The sequence below is a fragment of the Ursus arctos genome, unplaced genomic scaffold (assembly GCF_023065955.2).
Source record: "Ursus arctos isolate Adak ecotype North America unplaced genomic scaffold, UrsArc2.0 scaffold_2, whole genome shotgun sequence".
Classification (NCBI taxonomy): Eukaryota; Metazoa; Chordata; class Mammalia; order Carnivora; family Ursidae; genus Ursus; species Ursus arctos.
Genome location: NW_026622874.1, coordinates 16,520,806 through 16,534,137, shown reverse-complemented (window position 1 = coordinate 16,534,137; position 13,332 = coordinate 16,520,806). Strand labels below are relative to the sequence as shown.

The window sequence follows — 13,332 nt, the reverse complement described above, 5'->3', positions numbered from 1 at the left end:
AGAGAGCACACACACACAGGCATGGGGAGGGGCACAGGGAGAGAATCCCAGGCAGACTTTCCATTGAGTGCAGGGCCCCACCCACGGTTCGATCCCGTGAGATCACGACCCAAGCTGAAAACAAGAGCTGGACAACTAACTGACCGAGCTACCCAGGCTCCTCTTTGTTCCCATATTCTTTACTAATTCACTCTTAATGTGATGTTTCTGATAATGTAATTACTACATTATGTTTTGCATTAATTTTGGCAACTTAACATTGTCAGTAAGTGTTCAGACAGACTCTTATTGTCACAGGTTAATAGAAAGTTATTGTATTTGAATTTATATTGCATCTTAATAACATCTGCTCGTATGTTCCTCTAATAAAAGCTTCTGTTCTCATTACTTAATATTTTAAGGGATTATTATGAGATGGGAAAAATAACAGACCAATGCTTTTTTCCCCTTTCTGACATTGCTCTGAAGTTTTGATTGTGCTAATTAATCTGTGTGTAAAATGAAAGCATCGGTCAGTAGCATCCTCATATTTCTAACTATGTAGCTATAGTCTTGCATGTTTGCATTAGTTAGCTCTGTTTACGTTAAAATACAGAAATACAATGGATGGTAGTTCTAACACTTCAGACGAGTACTTAGTTGATGTGATTAACTAGCTTTCCAGGATTGAATCCTTTTTTTAAAGCTCCTTGTTAAATCAAATATGTGTCTTAGTTAGATTAGTAATTACCATAGTTTACTCGTAATGGTTCTTTGGGGCTCTTTGATTTGTCTACTACAAAGTTCTTAATTTGGAATTCATGGAACCTACCCCTCAAGGTTTTTTAGATGTTCTTTGACCCACTAAAAGCATATGAAAAAGTTTGTCATGTCCATGTGGTTATTTTACTAGAGAGTTTATTACTTTTAATAGATTCCTAAAGGGGATCAAAATATTAATGATTAAAAATTAGTGCTATAAACTGTATTCTGGCAGGTTGACTTGATAGGACTATGAATTAAATTGTACTAGCAATACCAGTTACTAAAAATTATAAATGTTAATTTTCTGCTCTTTCAGTTTTACATTAATTCTTATATAACTTGACAGATTTAAAGATTTTTTATTTATTTATTTTTGTGAGAGGGAAGAAAGGAGAGAGAGAAAGAGAGAGGGAGCATGAGTGGGGGGAGGGGCAGAGGGAGAAGCAGACTCCCCGCTGAGCAGGGAGCTGGATGTGGGACTCAGTCCCAGGACCCTGGGATCATGACCTGAGCCGAAGGCAGACACTTAACGACTGAGCCACCCAGGCATCCTAGCCTGGCAGATGTAAAAGAAAAAATCACAGAATTAGTGTACAGAAGCTCTTTATTTTAATCCCTTCACTTTTCCTCTACTTCTTCCAGTCTAGCGTCACATTGTCTATTATTTTAAGAGAGTGAGAAACCTTAACCAAATCACTTTGCCTCTGTTTGCTTTCTAATCTTTTAAGAAAGGAAGCGGCACCAGATTTACTGCCTCACAGGGCTGTCGTAAAGCTCAAATGAGATTTTTGACTGTGAATAAGCATTTTAACCGACATCATGTGACACTCACCCAAAGTACATCTGTCATATGAAGAACAGACTAATTGTATGAAGAATTCTACATTAATTTGTTAATACATGTTTGGAAAAAAATGTCACAGAACTAGAACAAATAATGCTAAAATTTGTATGGAACCACAAAAGACCCTGAATAGCCAAAGCTGTCTTGAGAAGCAAGAACAAAGCTGGAGGTATCACAATCCCAGATTTCAAGATAAAATATAAAAATATAGTAATCAAAACAGTGTGGCACTGGCACAAAAATAGACACATAGATCAATGAAACAGAATAGAGGGCCAAGAAATAAACCCACGATTATATGGCCAATTAATCTATGACGAAGGAGGCAAAAGTATACAGTGAGAAAAAGATGGGCTCTTCAACAAATGGCATTTGGACAGCTGCATGCAAAAGAATGAAACTGACCACTTTCTTATACCATACACAAAAATAAACTTAAAATGGATTAAAGACCTACATGTGAGACCTGAAACCAAAAAACTCCTAGAAGAAGGCATAGGGAATAATTTCTTTGACATCAGCCGTAGAAACATTTTTCTATGGCAAGGGAAACAAAAGCCAACATAAACTATTGGGACTGCATCAAACTAAAAAGTTTTTGCACAGAGAAGGAAACCATCAATAAAATGACAAGGCAACCTACTGAATGGGAGAAGGTATTTGCCAATGATATATCTCATAAGGGGTTAATAGCCAAAATATATAAAGAACTTCTACAATTCAACACCCCGAAAATAAATAATCTGATTTTAAAATAGACGAAGGACCTGAATAGACATTTTTCCAAAGAAAACATACAGATGGTCAATAGACACATGAAGAAATGCTCAGCATCACTCATCATTATGGAAATGCAAATCAAAACCACAATGAGATATCACTTTTCACCTGTCAGAATGGCTAGAACCAAAAAGACAAGAAATAACAAGTGTTTGTGGAGGAAAGGAACCTTTGTGCACTGTTAGTGGGAATGTCAATTGGTGCAGCCACTGTGGAAAACAGTATGGAGGTTTCTCAAAAAATTGAAAATAGAATTACTGTACAATCCAGTAATTCCACTACTGTTTACCCAAAGAAAACAAAAACGCTAATTCAGAAAGTTACGTACATTCCTGTGTTTTTACTGTGGCATTATTTGTAATAGCCAGGATATGGAAGCAACCCAAGTATCCATCAATAGATGAATGAGTAAAAAAGATATAATATATACACATGATGAAATATTACTCGGCCATCAAAAAGGATGAAGTCTCACCTTTTGCAGCAACATGGATGGACCTAGAGGGTATAATGCTAAGTGGAATAAGTCAGAAAGACAAATACTATGATTCCACCCGTGGAATTTAAGAAACAAAACAATCAAAGATCAAAAGAGAAACAGAAAAACAGACTCTTAAATACAGAGAACAAACTGGTAGTTGTCAGAGGTGAAGTGCGTAGGGGGATAGGTGAAATAGATAAAGGGGATTAAGAATATGTATATTGTGATGAGCACTAGATAATGTACAGAATTATTGAATCATATTGTACATTTGAAACTAATATAACACTGTATGTTAACTATACTTCAGTTAAATTTTTTTAAATCTCATTTTCTATTTTAACAAAAAACACATAAGAAAGAAAAAATAACTCCATAAAAATTGCTAATAATCTGCACATAATCTCACAAGTAAAGAGGAGGAACAGGTCAATAAGTGTATAAAAACCTTTTTCCCATCTAAGAATATATTAAATCTGTTTATTAAAAGAAGTTTCAATTGGGCTTATGTATCTCAGCCAGCTTATTAAAGGTATGTTTTATGGGGTATGCCAAGAGTTATTTATATAACTTTGAATAAATGTAAAACATGTTTTACTTTTTCATGTTTTACTTTTAACATGAACTTTATAGGAAGAATTGTTTAGAGTGAAGTATTCCTAATTTGAAATAAAAAGACTGCATCCATAATGTGTTTACTCTTTCTCAGTTTGTTGATAATCAGTATGCCTGGTGGTAGGTCCTGAAAGTATTTATAGGGAATATAAAAAAGGAATGTGAAATAGAATTTTCATGTTACATGGGTAAAAAATAACAATAAAGATGTTATCTATTTAATTACAAATTTTCTTATAAGTTTAATTATAATTTTCTATATTTCTGTTTTTATAAATGAAAAATTTATTGTAAATAATTATCTTACTAACTGTTCTGCATTATCACCTGGGCATTTTGATGTATTAATCTTGAAAACAGAAGACTCTTACTTGGGAAACTTAGTGAGTCAGGTGTTAAGAAAATAGAGTAATTATACATTCTGCATGAGTAGTTACACATGTTAATTTTCAATAAGATTCTTTTTGTCATTTTTTTAGTGTGCAAGGTTCAGTTTCCAAAACAGTAGGAAAACATAATTTCATTTTACTGTTTGTTAATTGGGTGTTTTTACCTCATAGTGTAGGCTATATATAAAAATTTAAAAAATCTTTACCCTTTTAAAATTTGGAAGACATGTTTATTATGTAGATTATAAGTTAAGGACCAGCATATATTCTTTTGGTATCTAGTGTTTTCTTCCTCATATATTCTAACATGATTCAAATGTAGTATCTCAGATAATAATAAGATGAATTTTTCTCATTTGTGTAAGTATATCTCATTTCTGACCTGAGACCTCTAGATTTTTCCCATCAAAGATATGTCTTGAATAGATTATTCCACCTGACAAGGAATTCTAGGCAAAGGTTTTGTGTTTGCTTTCTTTTTAAATATTGTGGGTGGCAAATTTAATTGAGTAAATTGATTACAATTTGAATTTGAGGTCCTCGAAGTAAGAGGTTATTAATTTGCCCTGCTAGTTCTTTTTTCCCACTTTATCGCTGTTCAAAATATATTTTATATTTTGTGTTGAAGTTTTATCTTGAGCAACAGTCATACTTTGTAAAATAACTGACTCACCAATATAAATTTAAACTCACATTTTTAGGGAAGTAGAACTGATTTATTTTTTCCTCCAGACGTGCATGATTATACATACATGTACACGTTCATAATCTTTTCAAAAACCATACAAATCCATTCATTAAAAGGAGTAGTGTTCACCATTGCCAAAGCACATAATGTCTTACCATATAACTTTATTTCCTCTTCCGTTCTTTCTCTCTTTGAAAGTGTTTTTGAAATATTCTGGAACATCAACACGTTCGTAAAAAGAGTAATAGGTAATTGCTATTCACTCTAGCCTTGTTGTGACTTCCAGAGAAAAATCAACGTCAGCAGCTGTACAGAAGGAAGTTTTAATGGTCATTAGCCTAGCATTTGAAATAAAATGTTAATGAACAAAGGGTATGTAATAACTTTTTTTTTAATGCCTTCCCCTGTCTATTTACCACCTGTTGCCCCCACTTCTGCAAAAGTACATCCAAAAGGAACATGTACTTAATACTTAAACTGCTCCTTTAATATTTAATTTTCATCCAGGTAACAATATTTTAAAATTTTCCTTGATATTTTCTGTTTGGCCTTTGAGTTATTTGGAATGTATTGTTTAATATTCAAATTTGGTTTCTAGTTTAATTTTGTTGTGGTCTGAGGAATATATGGCTTCTACTTTTGGGGGTTTAAAATTAGTTTCGTGGTTTCAAATATGTTCCGTGTGCATTTGACAAGAATCTTTATTCTGTTTTTGTTAGGTAGACTGTTCTATAAATGTTAATTAATTAGGTCAACTTAGTTGATAGTGTTTTGCAATTTTTGTATAATCTTGCTAATTTTCTGTCTAGTTGTTCTATCAGTTATAGAGAGTGGGAATTTTGAAATCTCCAGGTATAAATTCTTCAGTTTTCTATTCCTCCTTTCAATTCTGTCGGGTTTTGATTTATATAATTTTGTATTGTGTTTCATATATAATTATTATAGCTCTGTGATGTGTATTGACTCTTATCATTATGAAATTTTCCTTTTTGTCTATTGTCATATTTTGGGTCATAAGGTCTATTTTGTCTGATATTAATACAGCCATTCTAGCTTTCTTTTGGTTACAGCTTCTTTGGTAGATCATCTTAGTACGTTTCAGTTTCAGTCTATTTATGTCTGAATGTAAGGTGTAGATGGCATATAGTTGAATGTTCTTTTGTTATTCAGTCTTACAATCTCTACTTTTTGATTGGGTGTTTAAATTATTTACTTTTAATGTAAGTATTGATCTGGTTTGATTTACAGAGAGTCCCAACATCTGTGACATACCTGAATCTAGTTTAATGATTGTCTCCTCGGATTGTTTTTCCCTGAATGCCTTATAATTTTTGGTTAAAAGCCATACATGTTGTATGGGATAGTAGATACTCGAAGAAAATATTTTTTATGCTATGTATGAGCATGCTTTTCATTCAGCCACACTTTCATTGTGGGGGTTCTGTTAATGTAGTCATGATTTAGGTTGTTTTGAAGTTTGTTCTTGCTATGATTACCCTCATTGGACCATATTCTAGTAATACTTTGTGTTTAGAGTCTTGGCTGCTTTGCCAGAGGATTTTTCTCAGTGTGTTCTCTGCTGATTTTTCGGTCTGTCCTTTGCACTGCTTCCCAGAACAAATCTATCCCTTGTAGCAATCCTTGCTATATTCCTTGTTTATGTAGTGGGGTTATTATGAGAGGAGGGATGTTCTTTGAAGTTTTGATTAATCCTCATTCCAAGTCTGGTCCTGTGAACCTAAGTCTTGGGGGTGTGGACTTAACAATCATTTCTGCCCATCTTCCAAATGAAATGCTGGACCTAGCATATGTCCCTGCCCTTCCCCCAGGAGTAAAACATTTTTTTCCTGTTCTTCTCCCTCAACTGCAGTCAGTTTCTACTAGTGCCCTCAGACTGTAAGCCCCTCCACCCCCCACCCCCAGCCCTTTCCTCTACAGACCAATCCTTTTGTTCTTTAGAGGACATAGTAGGTCTGCATCTGCATGGTTTTAGGAAATGGTTGCTGTTCCCTTCCTCCAGCCAGTAGCACATGAGAAGTTTTCTGAAGATTCTCTCCATTCTTCCCTGGTGGGGATCATGGAGGAAAAGTTTGGAAGAGCATGCTACTCTCCCACCCCCAGTGTTTGTAGTTGCAGGGACCTCACACTTCCATGCTAGCCACCTTGTAGCATTTTATTAAACATTAACTTAAAATTCCTACTGGCTTATCCCGCTATTTCTGTTTCAGGTAAGCAGAAATACTCTGGCATTCTCTCTCCTGCAGGTACCAGTTTCTTCTGGTTTTTAGATTGTTCTGCCTGTGACACAGTTCTTTAACAGGTTCAAGAAATGTCATTAATTAGGAGTTGTTCAGCTTTTTTTCTTATCATAGGGGCTTTGCTCTTTCCAGTTTTCTCCATGTCTAAGCTGAACTCTCTGGTTTTTAGTACTTGTATTGCTTCTGCAGATAGAAGGAGTTTTTAACCATGACTTTAAATTATCTTAGACTTACTTCCTGCTACTTAATTTGTGTATTGTCAGCATATTTCAGAACTCTATTAATAGTAATATGTTTTTTTATTCCTTCTTTTTTTTTAAGATCTATTTATTTATTTATTTGACAGAGAGACAGCCAGTGAGAGAGGGAAGACAGGCAAGGGGAGTGGGAGAGGAAGAAGCAGGCTCCCAGCAGAGGAGCCTGATGTGGGGCTCGATCCCAGGACTCTGGGATCACACCCTGAGCCGAAGGTAGACGCTTAATGACTGAGCCACCCAGGTGCCCCTAGGTTTTTTATTTCTTACATTTTAGGGATAATTATCTTTTGCAAAATATGGTTTATAATGTATGTTCATCTGTAACCCACCCCTTCCCTGCCATACCACATGTAATCATTTAGTTTGTAGTAGCAACGAAATCATCTATTTGAAATTTGTTTGCTAATGAAAGTCTCAAGACCTACTTAGCCAGGGACAAGAATTTTTAAAGTGTGAGGAAAATATTTATAGTATCTAGAAGTTATAATGTAACATCTTAATCCATTAGGATTTTTAATTATTGAATCTCAAATAAGGAAATTTTTTTAAAGTTTGCCAGACTTTTTATATGTAACTGACAGTTGTGAAGACACATTTATGCCAATTTGGTATTCTACTTATGAACCAAGGGGATTTCTATAGAAATTCAGACTATATAGACTATTGCTATGATTTATTACAACATGGAAAATATTGGATTAATTTTTTTTTATTTTATTAAATACAATCCTATTCTTTGGTATTCTTTTTTTAAGATTTTATTTATTTATTTATTTGAGAGAGAGTGAGAGCACAAGCAGGGGGAGGGACAGAGAGAGAGGGACAAGCAGACTCCCCACTGAGCAGGGAACCCGATGCAGGATTCGATCCCAGGACCCTGAGATCATGACCTGAGCCGAAGGCAGACGCTTAACCAACTGAGCCACCCAGGTGCCCCTATTCTTAGGTATTCTCTAAATTTAAAATTGAATCTATTCAAGTACAAAGTTTTGACCATTAAAGAATGGAATCTTAAGAGATGTAAAAACAAGTTTGGTATGTGTCTAAGCACAAATCTGATCTCATTTTCCTTTCACTCTTGAATCCAGCCTCGGTTTGTCCCCTGCTACTCTGCCACTTACCCCTACTAGTTCAGGCCTTCATCATCCCCGGCCATCACCTAGTAGTCGCAGGCTAATTTACCTGTGCTGTTCAGAATGCTCCCTCACGTCCTAATGGTTACAGAATAAATCTAAGCTTCTTTGTGTGACATTTAGCACCCTCCATTTAACACCTGCTTCTTTAGCATGATCACCTACCACGTGCATAGGCACATTGTACACTCCAGCAACACTGAACTGATTGAAGACCCTTAAATACCACATGGTAATTTATTTGTTTGTTTATTTACCCTTGTGCCTTTGACCTTGCTGCTCACTGTGCCCAGATACCCTTTTCTGTACTTCTGTGTGTTACATATTGTAATGTCTTTAGACAGGAAGTCCTGTAAGTACAGTGCTGAGTTTTGTAGCCACAGAAGTAGTAGAGTGTTCATTGGATAGATGACTACCATTAGATTCCTTACATTTTGCCCAGTGTAGAAATGAATTATATCACATTTCTAATGGGGTATCCTTCAAACTTCTCAAATACTTCTGGTGACCAGGAATTCTTGCTTCACAAGGAAGTCCATTATATTTTTCTGTAACTCCCAAGTCTTACAAAGTTGTCCCATAAGAATAGCTCCTACTTCTTCCCATCACCTCATAAACAGTAAATATTTAAAAATGTGTAATGTTTAAGAACTTATAACTCCACATGCAGTAAAAGCATCTGAATTTTCATTGTGTTAACTCACTCTTTACGTCAGTCTTACTTGAATCCTTTCCGGGCATATAGTATCAGTTAAAAATAGAGGTGAAGAGTTCAAACTGCATTCTGTGAAGTTGTGCTGATGTGGTGTATTTTCCTTTGTTATGCTAGTTTAAAATACCAAAATGGGAGCATGAAAGAAAAGAGAATAGGACGTTTACTTCCTAGTACATGTAAACCACACTAGTATAGGTAATAACCTAGTTCTCAGTTTCTCATTTTATTGTATTTATTTTAAATTCTCATAGATTTCCATTTGTGAGGTTAAATTTTCTACTAAATTTTTGTGAGGCACTTTTGTATTTCAAATTCCAATACTGAATATAATATCATTTTTAACTAAATAAACTTACAGATTATGTAAAAGTATTAAAATAAGCTTTACATATGTATAATCATTTTCACTGAACTCAAAAGCCTCATTAGGTTAAAAACTCTTGTTCTGTTCATCTTGGTCTTGTCTTGGCCCTGCATGGGATCAGGAAAATAGGCACTCAGTAATTTTGTGTTTTTAAATTAACAAGTAAATCTTTCCACTTCCCTCTCACCAACCCCTTGACCAACAGCAGAAAAATGTAGACTTTTCCTTTCTCTGAATTCAACATTTATAGACCGTTTCCAGTGTCTATACTAGTGTTTTTTCAAAATACGGTCTTACTGGTGATCTACTTCAGAATTATTAATTTCCTGGGATTTGTATTAAAAATGCAAGTTTCTAAACCTCAGATTTATTAAGTTAAAGTTTCAAAGAAGGTGAGACCCAGGAACCTCTGTGGTGGTGATGGTGTTTCTTTATGGAATGCACAATTCTCTTCTTTCTTTTTATTAAATAGTCTAAAATTACATGGGAGAAACAAAGATCCCATCCCCAACATATCTGGTCTTGATCCCACCTGTGGAAATTTGTAGAGATCCAATAATGTATCCATTGGGGATGGGGGAAAACAAGTGTTTCCAGCAGTGGCCACCACAGACCTGTTCTTCATTTCACAGGAGTAATTAGATGATATTATCTCAGACCCTTCCAAGAGCCGCATTAGGAGTCTCTCTAAGTCCCCGTGGAAATTGTTTACTTTGGAAGGTGTTGTAAAGACCAACTCCAGGGACGACATTGGTTAATAGGCTGTGATTCTTTCTGATCTCCTCAACAGCACAAATAAAAGCTAGAACATTCTTGTAGTGCTTGTAGTAAATCAGGATCTTAAAGCTGGAGTCAAAGATCTGTCACCCAAAAGGTAGCATGTCCTGATGTTTAATCAGCCAAATTTGACCAAACGTTTACTAATTTATTATAAAGGAATACAACTCAGGGAAAGCCAAATGGAAAAGATGCACAGGGAAAAGTCCTGCTGCTGCTGCTGGTGCTGGTGGTGCTGGTGGTGGTGGCAGCGGCAGAGCATAGAGCTTTCACGCCTCTCTGGGCAAGCCATCTTCCTATCACTTGGATGTGTTCACCAACCTGGAAGCTCCAGAGTCTTCATTTTTAACACACTGCTCATGGATTCATAAGTAATAAAGTACTATAAAGTATCCGTTGTTGAGCTTTTTTTTCTTTTTATATTTGCTTTATAAGTATTTGCTGAATTAACAGATTTCATCTAACTAAATTTTCAAAGACTCTAAATGGCCACAAAAAGAAGTGAGGTCTGTTAAAAGATTTTGTCTGTCTATCTATCTATCTATCTATCTATCTATCTATCTATCTATCTATTTGAGAGAGAGAGAGAGAGAGCACATGTGCATGTGAATGGGGGGAGCAGAGAGGGAGAAGGAGAGACTCAAGCAGACTCTGTGCTTAGCGCAGAGCCCTACACAGAGCTCTATCTTTCAACACCAAGATCATGCATGACCTGAGCCAAAATCAAGAGTCTGATGCTTGACTGACCGAGTTACCCAGACGCCCCACTGTGAGGTCTGTTTAAATCAGCTATTGAGCTCAAGAATTTATTCTATACAATGAAAGAAATTTATTAATGAAATGCCATTCCTTTGATTTTTGTGTTCAACTTTTGACATATTAACATCCTTATTTTCTTTTGGCTGTATCTTCTTCCAAGTCATTACATTTAAAAATTTCTGTATTGCCTGTCCTTCCTCTCCCACTTACTTAAATCCTCTCATCCTTTCTCAGCTCAGTCCGTACTTTTTTGTTCCTCTGTCCTGGTTCCTGGTTTTTAACAGTTACTGATGCACTTGTAGAATGCATTTTACCAGCTGCCATTCAAGGGTACTTTTCTCTAATTGTACTTCATTTAGTGTTGCCCCTGTTACATTCCTTGCTTTTACTTTGAGAGCAAAAAAATACCACCACCAATAGCTGCCGATCTACTAAGTTTTCTAGGCAAGAGTTAAGATAAAATTTAAGTGTACTTAACCTAGGGAGCCTACTTTATGTTTGTAATCAATTTTATAAGATCATGAATATGGTGACTATGATATACTAGGACAGTCATACTTCAGAGAGCTACCTTTTCTTTTTTAAGATTTTATTTATTTATTTATTTATTTATTTATTTATTTATTTGAGAAAGAGCATGAGCTGGGGAGGGAAAGGGAGAAGCAGGACTCCCCACTGAGCAAAGAGCGCGACATGGGGCTTGACCCCAGGACCTGAGCCGAAGGCAGACGCTTAGCCAACTGTGCCACCCAGGTGCCCCCCAGCTGCCTTTTAATTGTAAATAAATTTAGGTTGACGCGTCTGGGTGGTGCATCTGGTTAAGCATCCGACTTTTGGTTTTGGCTTATGTCATGATCTCAGGGTCATGAGATTGAGCCAGGCATCAGGCTCCACGATCAGCGTGGAGTCTGCTTATGTTTCTTTCTCCCTTTCCCTCTACCCCTTGCTGCTCTCTCTTTCTAAAAGAAATAAATCTTAAAAAAAAAAAAAATTTAGGTTATAGTATTTTATTGAGAATAATTGCCACATATTTGTTTGGTGCCTATTATATGCCGGTTCTTTTTTTGGTTAGATACTTTACTGTTTCCTTTGAGTCTTCATAAAAATTCCATGAAGTACCTAAAATTATGTGCTTTATAGTTGAAGAAATTGAGTTTCCAAGAAGGTGAAGCCAGTACTATGACAGAACGAAAATACAGTCCAGGTTCACATGTCTTAAATTCATTGCTGTTTCTTCTGTATTACATGGTATCCTTAAAGTAGTACAGAACTCTTGAAACAGTTTTGCCAGAGTATTCTGGAGGAATTGTGCAAGTAGTGCCCTTAGAAATGCACAGTTCCATGGTTGGAGGCCCTCCGCAGTATTGATTGGTAGTATGGAGTAATTGTTTTCTGTCAGGTATCTGATTGCAAGCACATTATTCTCAAGCTTTATTCAGGAGAGCATTCAGGGTCCGGAGGTGTTGATATGTGAGGGAAGTTGTGGGTGTCTAGAGATAATATTTGAGTTGTTATGTGGCAAGGAAAATTAACTTGATTTGGGCTGGGTAATGAGAAGGGAGAAGAGTTTGGAAAGCATTGGTAATGAAGGAAAGGTGGTGGCTGTATGTGATTTTTTGTGTTTGTATCTCAGTCCTCCTTCCCTTGTACATGTTCTTGACAACCTTCATTCCCAGAGTAAAGATGACTTTAACTTTATATGCTGCGTGTTTTTTTTTAATGGTTCTTTTTCTATTATCTGTCTGAATCCTGTTTTTTTCCCCTATAGTTTATTTGAATGCATTAAAGTGTATTTAAATGAGAATCCGATGCAGTTGGGAAGTTGGTATGGAAAAGACTGGATAACTGAAGGCTTCTTAATAGTGAAGCACACCAAAAATGGAACCTGCAGGAACCAACCGTGTGGACAAATGGAAAAATGCCTTTTGTCTACAAATTGCAGTGATCCTACATAAACATGGAGGTCTCTGTCTGGCTTAGGACAGTTGGCTAAGTCTGATCGTTCCCCTCCATACAACCTTATAACCAGCATTCCAAGTACTGCTTTCTGCGCTATTTTGTTTTACTGTCTTGGCCAGTAAGTGTACTGGATTTTTAATAGACAACCAAGTGAGGTTACTTCTGCATCCATCTTAATTGGGTTATAGATATTTTATGGTTTTAAAAATAGGTATTGTTTGTTTGATTAAGGAACCTACAGCCAGGGCGTGGACTGAATATAGGAATACTATTTTTCTGAGAGGCCATTGGCTTAACTAATCAGGGTTATCAGTAGAGGTCAATCAATATTTTAGCTATGAAGAAGCTAATCAGAGGTAGCTTCCATGACGTTTTTCTCATTAGGAATTGATTTGTCATTAAGAAAGTGATTTTTTCCAAATAGTTTATGTTTTTAAGTCTATAACAAATTTTAGGAATGACCATCACCAGGGAAAAGCTAGCTACTAAGTATTAACTTCTTCGCACTAAATTTGACATCTTAGTTTTTTCAGTGTGTGTGTTCTCAGCAGGGGACAGTGGTTGGGTAG

At 35.9% G+C, this 13,332-nt stretch overlaps 1 protein-coding gene and 1 non-coding gene across 5 annotated transcripts in view; both read left to right on the top strand.

The window, feature by feature from the left end:
• COP1 (COP1 E3 ubiquitin ligase) overlaps positions 1 to 13,332 on the top strand; it is a 241,666-nt gene that overhangs the window by 208,735 nt on the left and 19,599 nt on the right. The window lies entirely within an intron of this gene.
• Positions 12,682 to 12,822, top strand: LOC113263009 (small Cajal body-specific RNA 3). The gene has a single exon (XR_003319028.1). It is a non-coding gene; the product is annotated as a small Cajal body-specific RNA 3 (non-coding RNA).